General features: G+C 45.9%; 1 protein-coding gene across 1 annotated transcript in view; it reads left to right on the forward strand.

Annotated features, from left to right (window-relative positions):
• The window catches only part of LOC112229197 (gamma-aminobutyric acid type B receptor subunit 1-like), a 306,296-nt gene continuing 293,317 nt past the window's right edge, over positions 1-12,979 (forward strand). The window contains exon 1 of the mRNA XM_042310436.1: positions 1-1,231. The gene's annotated coding sequence lies outside the window, so the exon portion shown is untranslated. The remainder of the gene's footprint in view (positions 1,232-12,979) is intronic.

Consider the following 12,979-nt stretch of genomic DNA (forward strand, 5'->3'; position numbering starts at 1 on the left):
GGAGTTGATTGGCCAATTGCTGTTAGCCATGAACTCGGCATAGTGGGGTGGTCTGCACTATTTATCTAGGATGTGTAAACCCCATATGTCTTTCTGTTAGCCAATGAGGGCTCTAATTTCTCCCATTCAGCACTATTTTCAGCGTCTACCGGGCCCATCGTCAAGTAGTGTGGGGCTGTAGGGGTACACTGAACTCTACTGCAGATAAGGAAGGGAGAGTTAACGTTGCGTCTCGCCCAGTGACGTCACGGGTGAGTGAGAGACATTGTTGAGGGCGACAAGAGGGACGAGAAGGGAAGGAGAGAGCAAGGAAGTGCACAGTCGCTCATGTGTGTGTATGTGTGTGTGTGCGCGTCTCTGTGTGTAGGCTGTTGCGCGTTTCCCGAGTCAACATTTTACACTGGGCATAAATACAGCGAGTTGTTGTAATTCGGATCACAGCATAGACGTATTGCAGTCTTGGTTTTAGGGTTTGGGGAACATTTGTTTGCACGAAACACACTTTTGCACAGACTGTTGTCTACATTCGCTGTTTATTTTCTCCCTACGAGTCGTATTCGATGGAAACAAAGCAATTGAACGGGCATCTATTTGTGAGTATGATTCCTATAGCGAACTATAGGCTACAGTAATCTTACCCAAGCTTGGTAATGATTGTATATTTGCGTTTTATTTACTTTCATGGACTGGTGATCCATTTTAGCATTCGAATCGACGTGTTGTCAATGATTTAAAACCAAGCAATATGGACTTTATGGCACAACTGTAGGTTAGGATATTTAATAAACATTCGGCTATCTACAGCTTTGATTTATTTAAAGGGATATTTGATAAAAACCTAGTTGATTAGGCGACATGTGTCTTTTTAAATAATTGTATAGACAATTATAGGCTAAGCACGGCATTTGACAGCAACGCCATTTACAGTTTGTATTTTAGCAATAGCCTCTCAGTAGCCTGCTCGTTTAGATTAGGGCAGATTTCATATTTAAGGTAACGTGTATCGGTTGTGGTGGCCGCTCGCTAGCGCGTGCATACTCATCCTTACCTCATTGATCCTCACACACGCAAACACACACTTTCAAACAAGCAAACACACACTTTCACCTGCAAAAAAAAAAAAAAAAAGCGTCAGCACACAGGCTGGATATCAATCAACCAATCAAACCTCTTTTTGAGATCATCATCCTCGCGGTCTGTCATCCAGAGGCAGCAGCTGAAGAGTGCAGCGGTAAGTTTGGACATTTCAGTTCTCTCTCATCGGTGTTGCAGTTCTCCAAAACGCTATGTTCCCCTATCTATCTGCCTTTCATTGTCATCGTTTCTGGCTTGTTATGGTCCCTATTGTATTGCTGTGACGACAGACACCACCGGTAGAACGCAGAAAGACATGCTCGCTGTGTTTATCTGTTGTGTCCCCCATAGCCGTGGATATGTGTGCCTCTGGTCTCCCTAGGTGTTTCAGAGGGGCTAATGTATTGCTGTGACCACTGAAACAAGTTATTGGCATTATCTCATTGCTTTGATCTTCAGCAGAGAAACATTCCCTGACCTCTTAAAGTGGTGTTTTTCTCTCCACTGTGATAGGCCCATGGTGACTTGTATGTATCCACCTGTGGGCTTCATATGTCGGTGGTCGATTGTGGCTAATACATGAAACTGTTAGAATAGTTTATGAAACACCGGTAGCACAGGCAGCCTTGTAGTCTATGCTTTCATCCGTTCATTACTATTGAATTCCCACCCTCAACGACATACTGCTGGTTTTCAACCCTGGGAGTTAACGACATTGATTGGCCCTTGGTTTTGACAGATACCCAGAACATTGTCTCGAAAAGAAAAAGAAAAAAAACTGCTTTGTTTTTCTCAGCATTATGTCTGTAGATTGTTTTTCTCCAGATTCATTGGATATGTATGTTTGGACAGTAAGGGAACGTCTGTCTGTAAGGTTGTGTTAAAAACACCGTGGATATTGTCTTGCAGATTCATTGTGTTAGTTAGCATCACATCAACAGGGTCCTCCTAGCCACTTTCTATGATAATGTGTTTGTTACTATGGGGCCCTGGTCAGAAGTAGTGCACTATAAACGGAATAGGGTGCCATAGGGCCCTGGTTAAAAGTAGTGCACTATACACGGAATAGGGTGCCATTTAGGACACAGGCCGTGTGTCTGCAGGTGTGTGTGAAGCCTGATTGTGTAAACAGGGTTAATTGGCGTTACCGTGGCAAAGTCAGCTGTTTATTTATCAGCATTATAGCAATCCCCCGGGGAGACTGTGGCGAGAAAATGAACTCTCTTAATTAGGGCGCTAATGATAGCATGGGGAGGTTCATCACTGTGTTTGTGTGTGTTTGTTGATATTAGGATCGGATCACACAGACACCGGAAGACATGATATATATAGGATTACCAGTACACACACACACACAGACACACACACACACACACAGAGAGACCTGAATGGCCAGATGACTTCTAGTAGATCGTCTACACACTATCTTGCCAGCAGAGAGCTCCAAGCCGTCTGTACACCCTGAATGACTTAGCTATTACCCCTATAATATGAACGGTCTCACAGGGCTGTGGAAGATACAGGTCATTAAATACCCTGGATCCTCCAGGAAGAATATGAGTCCTTCAGTAAGAATGTGGAGTCTCCAGTAAGAATGTGGAGTCTCCAGTAAGAATGTGGTGTCTCCAGTAAGAATGTGGTGTCTCCAGTAAGAATGTGGTGTCTCCAGTAAGAATGTGGAGTCTCCAGTAAGAATATGGGTCCTTCAGTAAGAATGTGGAGTCTCCAGTAAGAATGTGGAGTCTCCAGTAAGAATGTGGAGTCTCCAGTAAGAATGTGGAGTCTCCAGTAAGAATGTGGAGTCTCCAGTAAGAATGTGGTGTCTCCAGTAAGAATGTGGTGTCTCCAGTAAGAATATGGGTCCTTCAGTAAGAATGTGGAGTCTCCAGTAAGAATGTGGAGTCTCCAGTAAGAATGTGGAGTCTCCAGTAAGAATGTGGAGTCTCCAGTAAGAATGTGGAGTCTCCAGTAAGAATATCAAATTTCAAATTTATTTATATAGCCCTTCATACATCAGCTGATATCTCAAAGTGCTGTACAGAAACCCAGCCTAAAACCCCAAACAGCAAGCAATGCAGGTGTAGAAGCACGGTGGCTACGAAAAACTCCCTAGAAAGGCCAAAACCTAGGAAGAAACCTAGAGAGGAACCAGGCTATGTGGGGTGGCCAGTCCTCTTCTGGCTGTGCCGGGTGGAGATTATAACAGAACATGGACAAGATGTTCAAATGTTCATAAATGACCAGCATGGTCGTATAATAATAAGGCAGAACAGTTGAAACTGGAGCAGCAGCACGGTCAGGTGGACTGGGGACAGCAAGGAGTCATCATGTCAGGTAGTCCTGGGGCATGGTCCTAGGGCTCAGGTCCTCCGAGAGAGAGAAAGAAAGAGAGAATTAGAGAGAGCATATGTTGGGTGGCCAGTCCTCTTCTGGCTGTGCCGGGTGGAGATTATAACAGAACACGGCCAAGATGTTCAAATGTTCATAAATGACCAGCATGGTCGAATAATAAGGCAGAACAGTTGAAACTGGAGCAGCAGCACGGCCAGGTGGACTGGGGACAGCAAGGAGTCATCATGTCAGGTAGTCCTGGGTCATGGTCCTAGGGCTCAGGTCCTCCGAATGTGGAGTCTCCAGTAAGAATGTGGAGTCTCCAGTAAGAATGTGGGTGCTTCAGTAAGAATGTGGAGTCTCTAGTAAGAATGTGGAGTCTCTAGTAAGAATGTGGAGTCTCTAGTAAGAATGTGGAGTCTCTAGTAAGAATGTGGAGTCTCTAGTAAGAATGTGGAGTCTCTAGTAAGAATGTGGAGTCTCTAGTAAGAATGTGGAGTCTCCAGTAAGAATGTGGAGTCTCCAGTAAGAATGTGGAGTCTCCAGTAAGAATGTGGAGTCTCCAGTAAGAATGTCTCCAGTAAGAATGTCTCCAGTAAGAATGTGGAGTCTCCAGTAAGAATGTGGAGTCTCCAGTAAGAATGTGGAGTCTCCAGTAAGAATGTGGAGTCTCCAGTAAGAATGTGGGTCCTTCAGTAAGAATGTAGAGTATCCAGTAATAACGTGGGTCCTTCAGTAAGAATGTGGAGTCTCTCTAGTAAGAATGTGGAGTCTCTCCAGTAAGAATGTGGAGTCTCTCTAGTAAGAATGTGGAGTCTCTCTAGTAAGAATGTGGAGTCTCTCTCTAGTAAGAATGTGGAGTCTCTAGTAAGAATGTGGAGTCTCTAGTAAGAATGTGGAGTCTCTAGTAAGAATGTGGAGTCTCCAGTAAGAATGTGGAGTCTCCAGTAAGAATGTGGAGTCTCCAGTAAGAATGTGGGTCCTTCAGTAAGAATGTAGAGTATCCAGTAATAACGTGGGTCCTTCAGTAAGAATGTGGAGTCTCTCTAGTAAGAATGTGGAGTCTCTCTAGTAAGAATGTGGAGTCTCTAGTAAGAATGTGGAGTCTCTAGTAAGAATGTGGAGTCTCTAGTAAGAATGTGGAGTCTCTAGTAAGAATGTGGAGTCTCCAGTAAGAATGTGGAGTCTCCAGTAAGAATGTGGAGTCTCCAGTAAGAATGTGGAGTCTCCAGTAAGAATGTGGAGTCTCCAGTAAGAATGTGGAGTCTCCAGTAAGAATGTGGGTCCTTCAGTAAGAATGTAGAGTATCCAGTAATAACGTGGGTCCTTCAGTAAGAATGTGGAGAGTAAGAATGTGGAGTCTCTCCAGTAAGAATGTGGAGTCTCTCTCTAGTAAGAATGTGGAGTCTCTAGTAAGAATGTGGGTGCTTCAGTAAGAATGTGGAGTCTCTAGTAAGAATGTGGAGTCTCTAGTAAGAGCTACTACTTCTATCATCAGTCTAATAGTGTTATCTCACCTTCCCCTGTCTGGGTGTAGTACTCACGCACACGTGCACACACACAAACGCACACGCAAACGCACACACACTGCCTTCAGTTCCTGGCTGCTGGTAGGTAAATGGACTTCCTGACTGACACTAGGGCTACGTCCCAAATGGCACCCTATCCCCTATATGGTGCACTTTTTTGACCAAAAATGGCACCCTATTCCCTATATAGTGTACTACTTTTGACAATGGACCATAGGGAATAGGGTGCCATTTGAGATGTAGACTAGGAATTCCAGACTGACTCTTTCTTTCTCTTTCTCCTTTTCTCTCTCAATTTATGTTAAATTGCTTTATTGGCATGACGTAACACCTACTCATTCCAGGGTATTCCTTTATTTGTACTATTTTCTACATTGTAGAATAATAGTGAAGACATCAAAACTATGAAATAACACATATGGAATCATGTAGTAACCAAAAAAGTGTTTTTTAAACAAATCTAAATATATTTCATATTTGAGATTCTTCAAAGTAGCCACCCTTTGCTTTGATGGGAGCTTTGCACATTCTTGGCATTCTCTCAACCAGCTTCATGAGGTAGTCACCTGGAATGCTTTTCCAACATTCTCTCAACCAGCTTCATGAGGTAGTCACCTGGAATGCTTTTCCAACATTCTCTCAACCTGCTTCAACCAGCTGCAGTCGGAGAAAACAGAAACGGCTATGATGAAACTGGCTCTAATGAGGACCGCCACAGGAAAGGAAGACCCAGAGTTACCTCGGTTGTAGAGGATAAGTTCATTAGAGTTATCTGCACCTCAGATTGGGTCCAAAATAAATTCTTCAGAGTTCAAGTAACAGACACATCTCAACATCAACTGATCAGAGGAGACTGCGTGAATCCGGCCTTCATGGTCGAATTGCTGCAAAGAAACCACTTTTAAAGGACACCAATAACAATAAGACTTGATTGGGCCAAGAAACACAAGCAATGGACATTAGACTGGTGGAGATATATCCTTTGGTCTGATGAATCCAAATTTGAGATTTTTGGTTCCAACCTCTGTGTCTTTTTGAAACGGTGAACAGATGTAGGTGAACAGATGATCTCTGCATGTGTGGTTCCCACCGTGAAGCATGGAGGAGGAGGTGTGATGGTGTGGGGGTGCTTTGCTGGTGACACTGTCAGTGATTTATTTAGAATTCAAGGCACACTTAACCAGCATGGCTACCACAGCACTCTGCAGCGATACGCCTTCCCATCTGGTTTGCGCTCAGTGGTACTATAATTTTTTTCCAACAGGACAATGACCCAACACACCTCCAGGCTGTGTAAGGGGTATTAGACCAAGAAGGAGAGTGATGGAGTACTGCATCAGATGACCTGGCCTCCACAATCACCCGCCCTCAACCCAATTGAGATGGTTTGGGATGAGTTGGATTACAGAGTGAAGGAAAAGCAGCCGACAAGTGCTCAGCATATGTGGGAACTCCTTCAAGACTGTTGGAAAAGCATTCCCGGTAAAGCTAGTGGAGAGAATGCCAAGAGTGTGCAAAGCTGTCATCAAGACAAAGGGTGGCTACTTCAAATAATCTAAAATCAAAAATATTGTTTGATTTGTTTAGCACTTTTTTGGTTACTACATGACTCCATATGTGTTATTTCATAGATTTGATGTCTTCACTATTATTCTACAATGTAGAAAATAGTAAAAATAAAGAAAAACCCTTGAATGAGTAGGTGTATCCAAACTCTTGACTGGTACTGTACATATTGCCAAAGCATACTTTGGGAAATAAGTTATTAATTTACAATATTAACAAAATTCATATTCATATTATATTCTGTCTCCCTCCCTCTCTCTCTCTCTTTATCTGCCTCTTGCTCAAGCCATTTTCTCTCTGCACAGACAGTGACCTTTCAAAATGGTTATTAATTTATTCATATTCAATATATTTACAACTTTTTCATTCACCTGATTGACCGTAGAGTGACTTCATGAGATTTATAATGGAAATCATTCACATTTATTTCAATGGGAACTGTGTTTGGTGAGCAAATAATTTGTAAATTGGCTTTTCCAGATTAAAGGTTTAAGGAGATAAGAAATACAATACCTTTGACAAGGACCGGCTCCTCTGGGTAGAGTTGATTGGATTTCATTGACAGGTGTGTCTATGATGAGACGACATATATATATATATATATATAATCTGCGTCCCAAATGGCACTCTATTCCCTATGTAGTGCACTACTTTTGACCAGAGGCCTATGGGCCCTGTTCGAAGCAGTGCACTATAAAGGGAATAGGGAATCATTTGCAGTTGTTCTAGAGTTCAGTTCCAGGTTGAGTCTTTATCACGGAATCATGTCTTTATAGAAAAGAACAGAAAGGAGACAGTTTTTTTTTGTTGTTGTTGCTGGTTTCCCTCCTGTGATGTGTGCTATATTTTAGGAGATTAACATTTAGCCCCGCCTCCATCTATACAGGAGATTAACATTTAGCCCCGCCTCCATCTATACAGGAGATTAACATTTAGCCCCGCCTCCATCTATACAGGAGATTAACATTTAGCCCCGCCTCCATCTATACAGGAGATTAACATTTAGCCCCGCCTCCATCTATACAGGAGATTAACATTTAGCCCCGCCTCCATCTATACAGGAGATTAACATTTAGCTCCGCCTCCATCTATACAGGAGATTAACATTTAGCCCCGCCTCCATCTATACAGGAGATTAACATTTAGCCCCGCCTCCATCTATACAGGAGATTAACATTTAGCTCCGCCTCCATCTATACAGGAGATTAACATTTAGCCCTTCCTCCAACATTATGAATGAGGTGAGAGTAATGGATATGGGAAGCATATACCTTATGTGGAAAAGTAAGTGAATGAATTGGTGAGTAGCTATTGTAAGTCAGTGAGTAAGTGATGGAATTGGTGAATGGGTGAGTAGCTACTGTAAATCAGTGAGTCAGTGAATGAATGGGTGAGTAGCTAAGTCAGTGAATGAATGGGTGAGTAGCTACTGTAAATCAGTGAATGAATGAATGGGTGAGTAGCTACTGTAAATCAGTGAGTCAGTGAATGAATGACAGAGGATGAATCAGTGAGGATGAACAAGTGACTCCCCATCAAGCTGAGTAGTCCTAAGCTCTATTGACTTTGACTGACTGACTGAATAACTGCTGCAATTGAGGTGCCAGACAGGCCCACACGATTGGCTTGATCTCCAATTAGACCGAACCCCTCCAGCTGCCAATCATGACCCAGAATGTGTGTTTCTGCTCTAGGATTAGTCCCTTATGGAACCCTATTCCCTATGTAGTGCACTACTTTTGACCTGAGCCCTATGAGAGCCCCATGGGCCCTGGTCAAAAGTAGTGCACGACATGGGGAATAGGGTGCCATTTGGGAGACATCCCTGATCTCTCAGGAGGGACCCTAAATGAAGTGGAGCTGCATGTTAAACAAAGATCACACTTATAACCACCTACTGTCTTTCCCTTCGTCCTCCCTCTGTCCTCCCTCTGTCCTCTCTCTGTTCTCCCTCTGTTCTCCCTCTGTTCTCCCTCTGTTCTCCCTCTGTTCTCCCTCTTCTCCCTCTGTTCTCTGTCCTCCCTCTGTCCTCCCTCTGTCCTCCCTCTGTCCTCCCTCTGTCCTCCCTCTGTCCTCCCTCTGTTCTCCCTCTGTTCTCCCTCTGTTCTCCCTGTTCTGCCTTCGTTCTCCCTCTGTTCTCCCTCTGTTCTCCCTCTGTTCTCCCTCTGTTCTCCCTCTGTTCTCCCTCCCTCCTTTCAGTATTTAGTCCCCCTGCTCTCTCTCTTTCCCCCTCACTCTGTATTCAGCTTCTCTCTCTCGTGTTATCCCTCTCTCTCTGCCCCTATCTATCTCTGTTTCGGAGAGCTGTCACACACATACACAGCTCAACATTAGTTCAACATTAGTTCAACAGCAGCAGACTTGTGGGTGCTTTAAACGGCCCTTCACCCGACAGGATGGGGGACATGCGGTTGACACTCATGCAGCACCCGACAGGATGGGGGACATGCGGTTGACACTCATGCAGCACCCGACAGGATGGGGGACATGCGGTTGACACTCATGCAGCACCCGACAGGATGGGGGACATGCGGTTGACACTCATGCAGCACCCGACAGGATGGGGGACATGCTGTTGACACTCATGCAGCCCCCGACAGGATGGGGGACATGCGGTTGACACTCATGCAGCACCCGACAGGATGGGGGACATGCGGTTGACACTCATGCAGCACCCGACAGGATGGGGGACATGCGGTTGACACTCATGCAGCACCCGACAGGATGGGGGACATGCGGTTGACACTCATGCAGCACCCGACAGGATGGGGGACATGCGGTTGACACTCATGCAGCACCCGACAGGATGGGGGACATGCGGTTGACACTCATGCAGCACCCGACAGGATGGGGGACATGCGGTTGACACTCATGCAGCACCCGACAGGATGGGGGACATGCTGTTGACACTCATGCAGCACCCGACAGGATGGGGGACATGCTGTTGACACTCATGCAGCACCCGACAGGATGGGGGACATGCTGTTGACACTCATGCAGCACCTTTTCCATCGCCCCACAATGTACCTTGATTGCTACTGCCAAAGTGTTTGGCCCAGATTGTAAATGTGGTATTTGTCTGTTTGTAGGACATGAAGAGCATCCCTTTCTGCATCCTAAATGGCATCCTACTATAGTGCACTACTTTTGACCTGAGCGACTCCCCTATCTCCCTCCCTTCACATCTGGTCCCTAGAATATTTCTCAAGGCTTCGGAGCAGTTTGAATGATTTTCACATCCAACAGTAGCAGAACCCATCACATTCCAATTCATCTTACTAGGCAGACAGATAGTTTCCACAGCTTAAGTCCTCTTAAGTCCTCTTAAGTTGTGTCAGTGACTCAGATATAAGGCACAGGGGGGGCTAGTTGTCAGTGTAGAAGATAGATAGAAAGTGGCTGGGTTTTCCCCCTGTAAGGACCAAGGGGATGTCCAGTAACATCTCCGGACAGTTTTCTGTCAGCTCTTATCTTTTATGCTCTTGTCATATGGACTCAAGCAGAGCTGGACTGCTGCTTTGTGACCAAGCCCTGTCCAGCACCAGTATCAGTGCTCACTCACATGTAGAGAGGTAGAGAGAGCGCTGTCTTGTCCTTGCCATCATTGAGCATCGATTTAGGAATTATGGCATCACATCTCCCCTTTCTGTCTTGTCTGCTTCTCTCTCTTTCTCCTCTCGCTCACACAGTCTCTCTATTGGCTGTCTCTCTCTACGGGCTGGCTGTCTCTCTCTCTCTCTCTCTCTACGGGCTGGCTGTCTCTCTCTCTCTCTCTCTCTCTCTCTACGGGCTGGCTGTCTCTCTCTCTCTCTCTCTACGGGCTGGCTGTCTCTCTCTCTCTCTACGGGCTGGCTGTCTCTCTCTCTCTCTCTACGGGCTGGCTGTCTCTCTCTCTCTCTCTCTCTCTACGGGCTGGCTGTCTCTCTCTCTCTCTCTCTCTCTCTCGGGCTGGCTGTCTCTCTCTCTCTCTCTCTCTCTACGGGCTGGCTGTCTCTCTCTCTCTCTCTCTCTACGGGCTGGCTGTCTCTCTCTCTCTCTCTCTCTCTCTCGGGCTGGCTGTCTGGCTCTCTCTCTCTCTCTCTCTCTCTCTACGGGCTGGCTGTCTCTCTCTCTCTCTCTCTCTCTCTCTCTACGGGCTGGCTGTCTCTCTCTCTCTCTCTCTCTGGCTGTCTCTCTCTCTCTCTCTCTCTCTCTCTCTACGGGCTGGCTGTCTCTCTCTCTCTCTCTCTCTCTCTACGGGCTGGCTGTCTCTCTCTCTCTCTCTCTCTCTCTCTCTCTCTCTCTACGGGCTGGCTGTCTCTCTCTCTCTCTCTCTCTCTCTCTCTCTCGGGCTGGCTCTCTCTCTCTCTCTCTCTCTCTCTCTCTCTCTCTCTACGGGCTGGCTGTCTCTCTCTCTCTCTCTCTCTCTCTCTCTACGGGCTGGCTGTCTCTCTCTCTCTCTCTCTCTACGGGCTGGCTCTCTCTCTCTCTCTCTCTCTCTCTCTCTCTCTCTCTCTCTACGGGCTGGCTGTCTCTCTCTCTCTCTCTCTCTCTCTCTCTCTCTCTCTCTCTACGGGCTGGCTGTCTCTCTCTCTCTCTCTCTGTCTCTCTCTCTCTACTCTCTGGCTGTCTCTCTCTCTCTCTCTCTCTCTCTACGGGCTGGCTGTCTCTCTCTCTCTCTCTCTCTCTCTCTCTACGGGCTGGCTGTCTCTCTCTCTCTCTCTCTCTCTCTCTCTCTCTACGGGCTGGCTGTCTCTCTCTCTCTCTCTCTCTCTCTCTCTCTCTCTCTCTCTCTACGGGCTGGCTGTCTCTCTCTCTCTCTCTACGGGCTGGCTGTCTCTCTCTCTCTCTCTCTCTCTCTCTGGGGCTGTCTCTCTCTCTCTCTCTACGGGCTCTCTCTCTCTCTGTCTCTCTCTCTCTACGGGCTGGCTGTCTCTCTCTCTCTCTCTCTCTCTCTCTCTCTCTATTTACGGGCTCTCTCTGTCTCTCTCTGTCTCTCTCTCTCTCTCTCTCTACGGGCTGTCTCTCTTCAATTCAATTCAATTCATCTCTCTCATGTGTCTAACATTGCCAAAGCAAGTGGCAACATCTGAATATATAAAGTGAAAAACTCAAAAATTAACTAGGGCTTACACATACAGAAGTCTCAAAACAGTAAAGACATTACAAATGTCATATTATATATATATATATATATATATACTGTTCTAACAATGTACAAATGGCTAAAGGACACAAGATAAAATAAATAAGCTAAATATGGGTTGTATGGCTGTCTCTTCTTCACTCCCTTTTCTACGGGCTGGTCACAAATCTTGCTGCTGTGATGGCACTCTGTGGAATTTCACCCAGTAGATATGGGAGTTTTTCAAAATTGGATTTGTTTTCTCTTTGTGGATCTGTGTAATCTGGGAAATATGTCTCTCTCTAATCTACGGTCTGTCTCTCTCATCTCTACGGGCTGGACGGTTCTCTCTCTATACTCACTGGTCTGTCTCTCTCTCTCTCTCTTGGGTCTCTCTCACAGTGGCTTTCTCTCTCTCTCTCTGTGGGCTAGTGAGCTGTCTCTCCTGTCTTCTCTTCTAGGGCTGTCTCTCTCTCTGCTCTCTCTCTACCTACGGGCTGTCTCTCTCTCTCTCTAATCTCTACGGCTATCTCTCTCTACGGGCTGTTATCTCTCTCTCTCTATATCTCTACGGGCTGCTCTCTCTCTCTACGGGCTCATAGTCTCTCTCTCTAATTTCTGGGCTCAGTCACAGTGGTCTGGTATTCTCTCTCTCTGTACTCTCTCTCTCTCTCTCTCTCTAGCATCTCTCTACGGGCTGTCTCTCTCTTGTCTCTCTTTCTGTCTAAGGCTGTCTCTCTCTCTTCTCTTTTCTCATGATCTTGGTTCTCTACGGGCTAATTGTGTCTCTCTGGGGCTCTCTACGGTCTCTTGTCTCTCTCTACAGAGGGACCAGCTCTCTGTAGGGACTCTTCTCTGGTTCATCTCTCTGTAGGTGATGGCTCTCTCTTTGTCTATGGAAGGTTTGTCTCTCTTCCTTTTAGGTGGCTTGTCTCTTAACAGCTCTTTTCTGGATTTTGATAATTAGTGGGTATCGGCTAATCTCTGCTCTGCATGCATTATTTGGTGTTCTACTTGTACACGGAGGATCTTTTGCAGAATTCTGCATGCTCTCTCTCTCTCTCTCTCTCCATTTTGTCTCTAGTCTTGGTTGGTGAGCGGACTGCCCAGACCTCTCTCTCTCTAAAGGGCAATCTCTCTCTCTGATTCTGTATTTTTACGGGTTGATTCTCTCTTTCTACGGGCTCTCTCTCTCTCTACTTTGTCTCTACCTGTGGTGCTCTCTCTACGGGTATCTATCTCTCTCTCTACGGGCTCTCTCTCTCTCTCTCTCTCTCTAGGGCTGGCTCTCTCTTCTGTACTGGCTCTCTCTCTATGGGCTGGTATGTATAGGGCTTTCTCTGTCTCTCTATATGGGCTCTAGATGGAATTTGTC

The sequence above is a fragment of the Oncorhynchus tshawytscha genome, linkage group LG31, assembly GCF_018296145.1.
Source record: "Oncorhynchus tshawytscha isolate Ot180627B linkage group LG31, Otsh_v2.0, whole genome shotgun sequence".
Classification (NCBI taxonomy): Eukaryota; Metazoa; Chordata; class Actinopteri; order Salmoniformes; family Salmonidae; genus Oncorhynchus; species Oncorhynchus tshawytscha.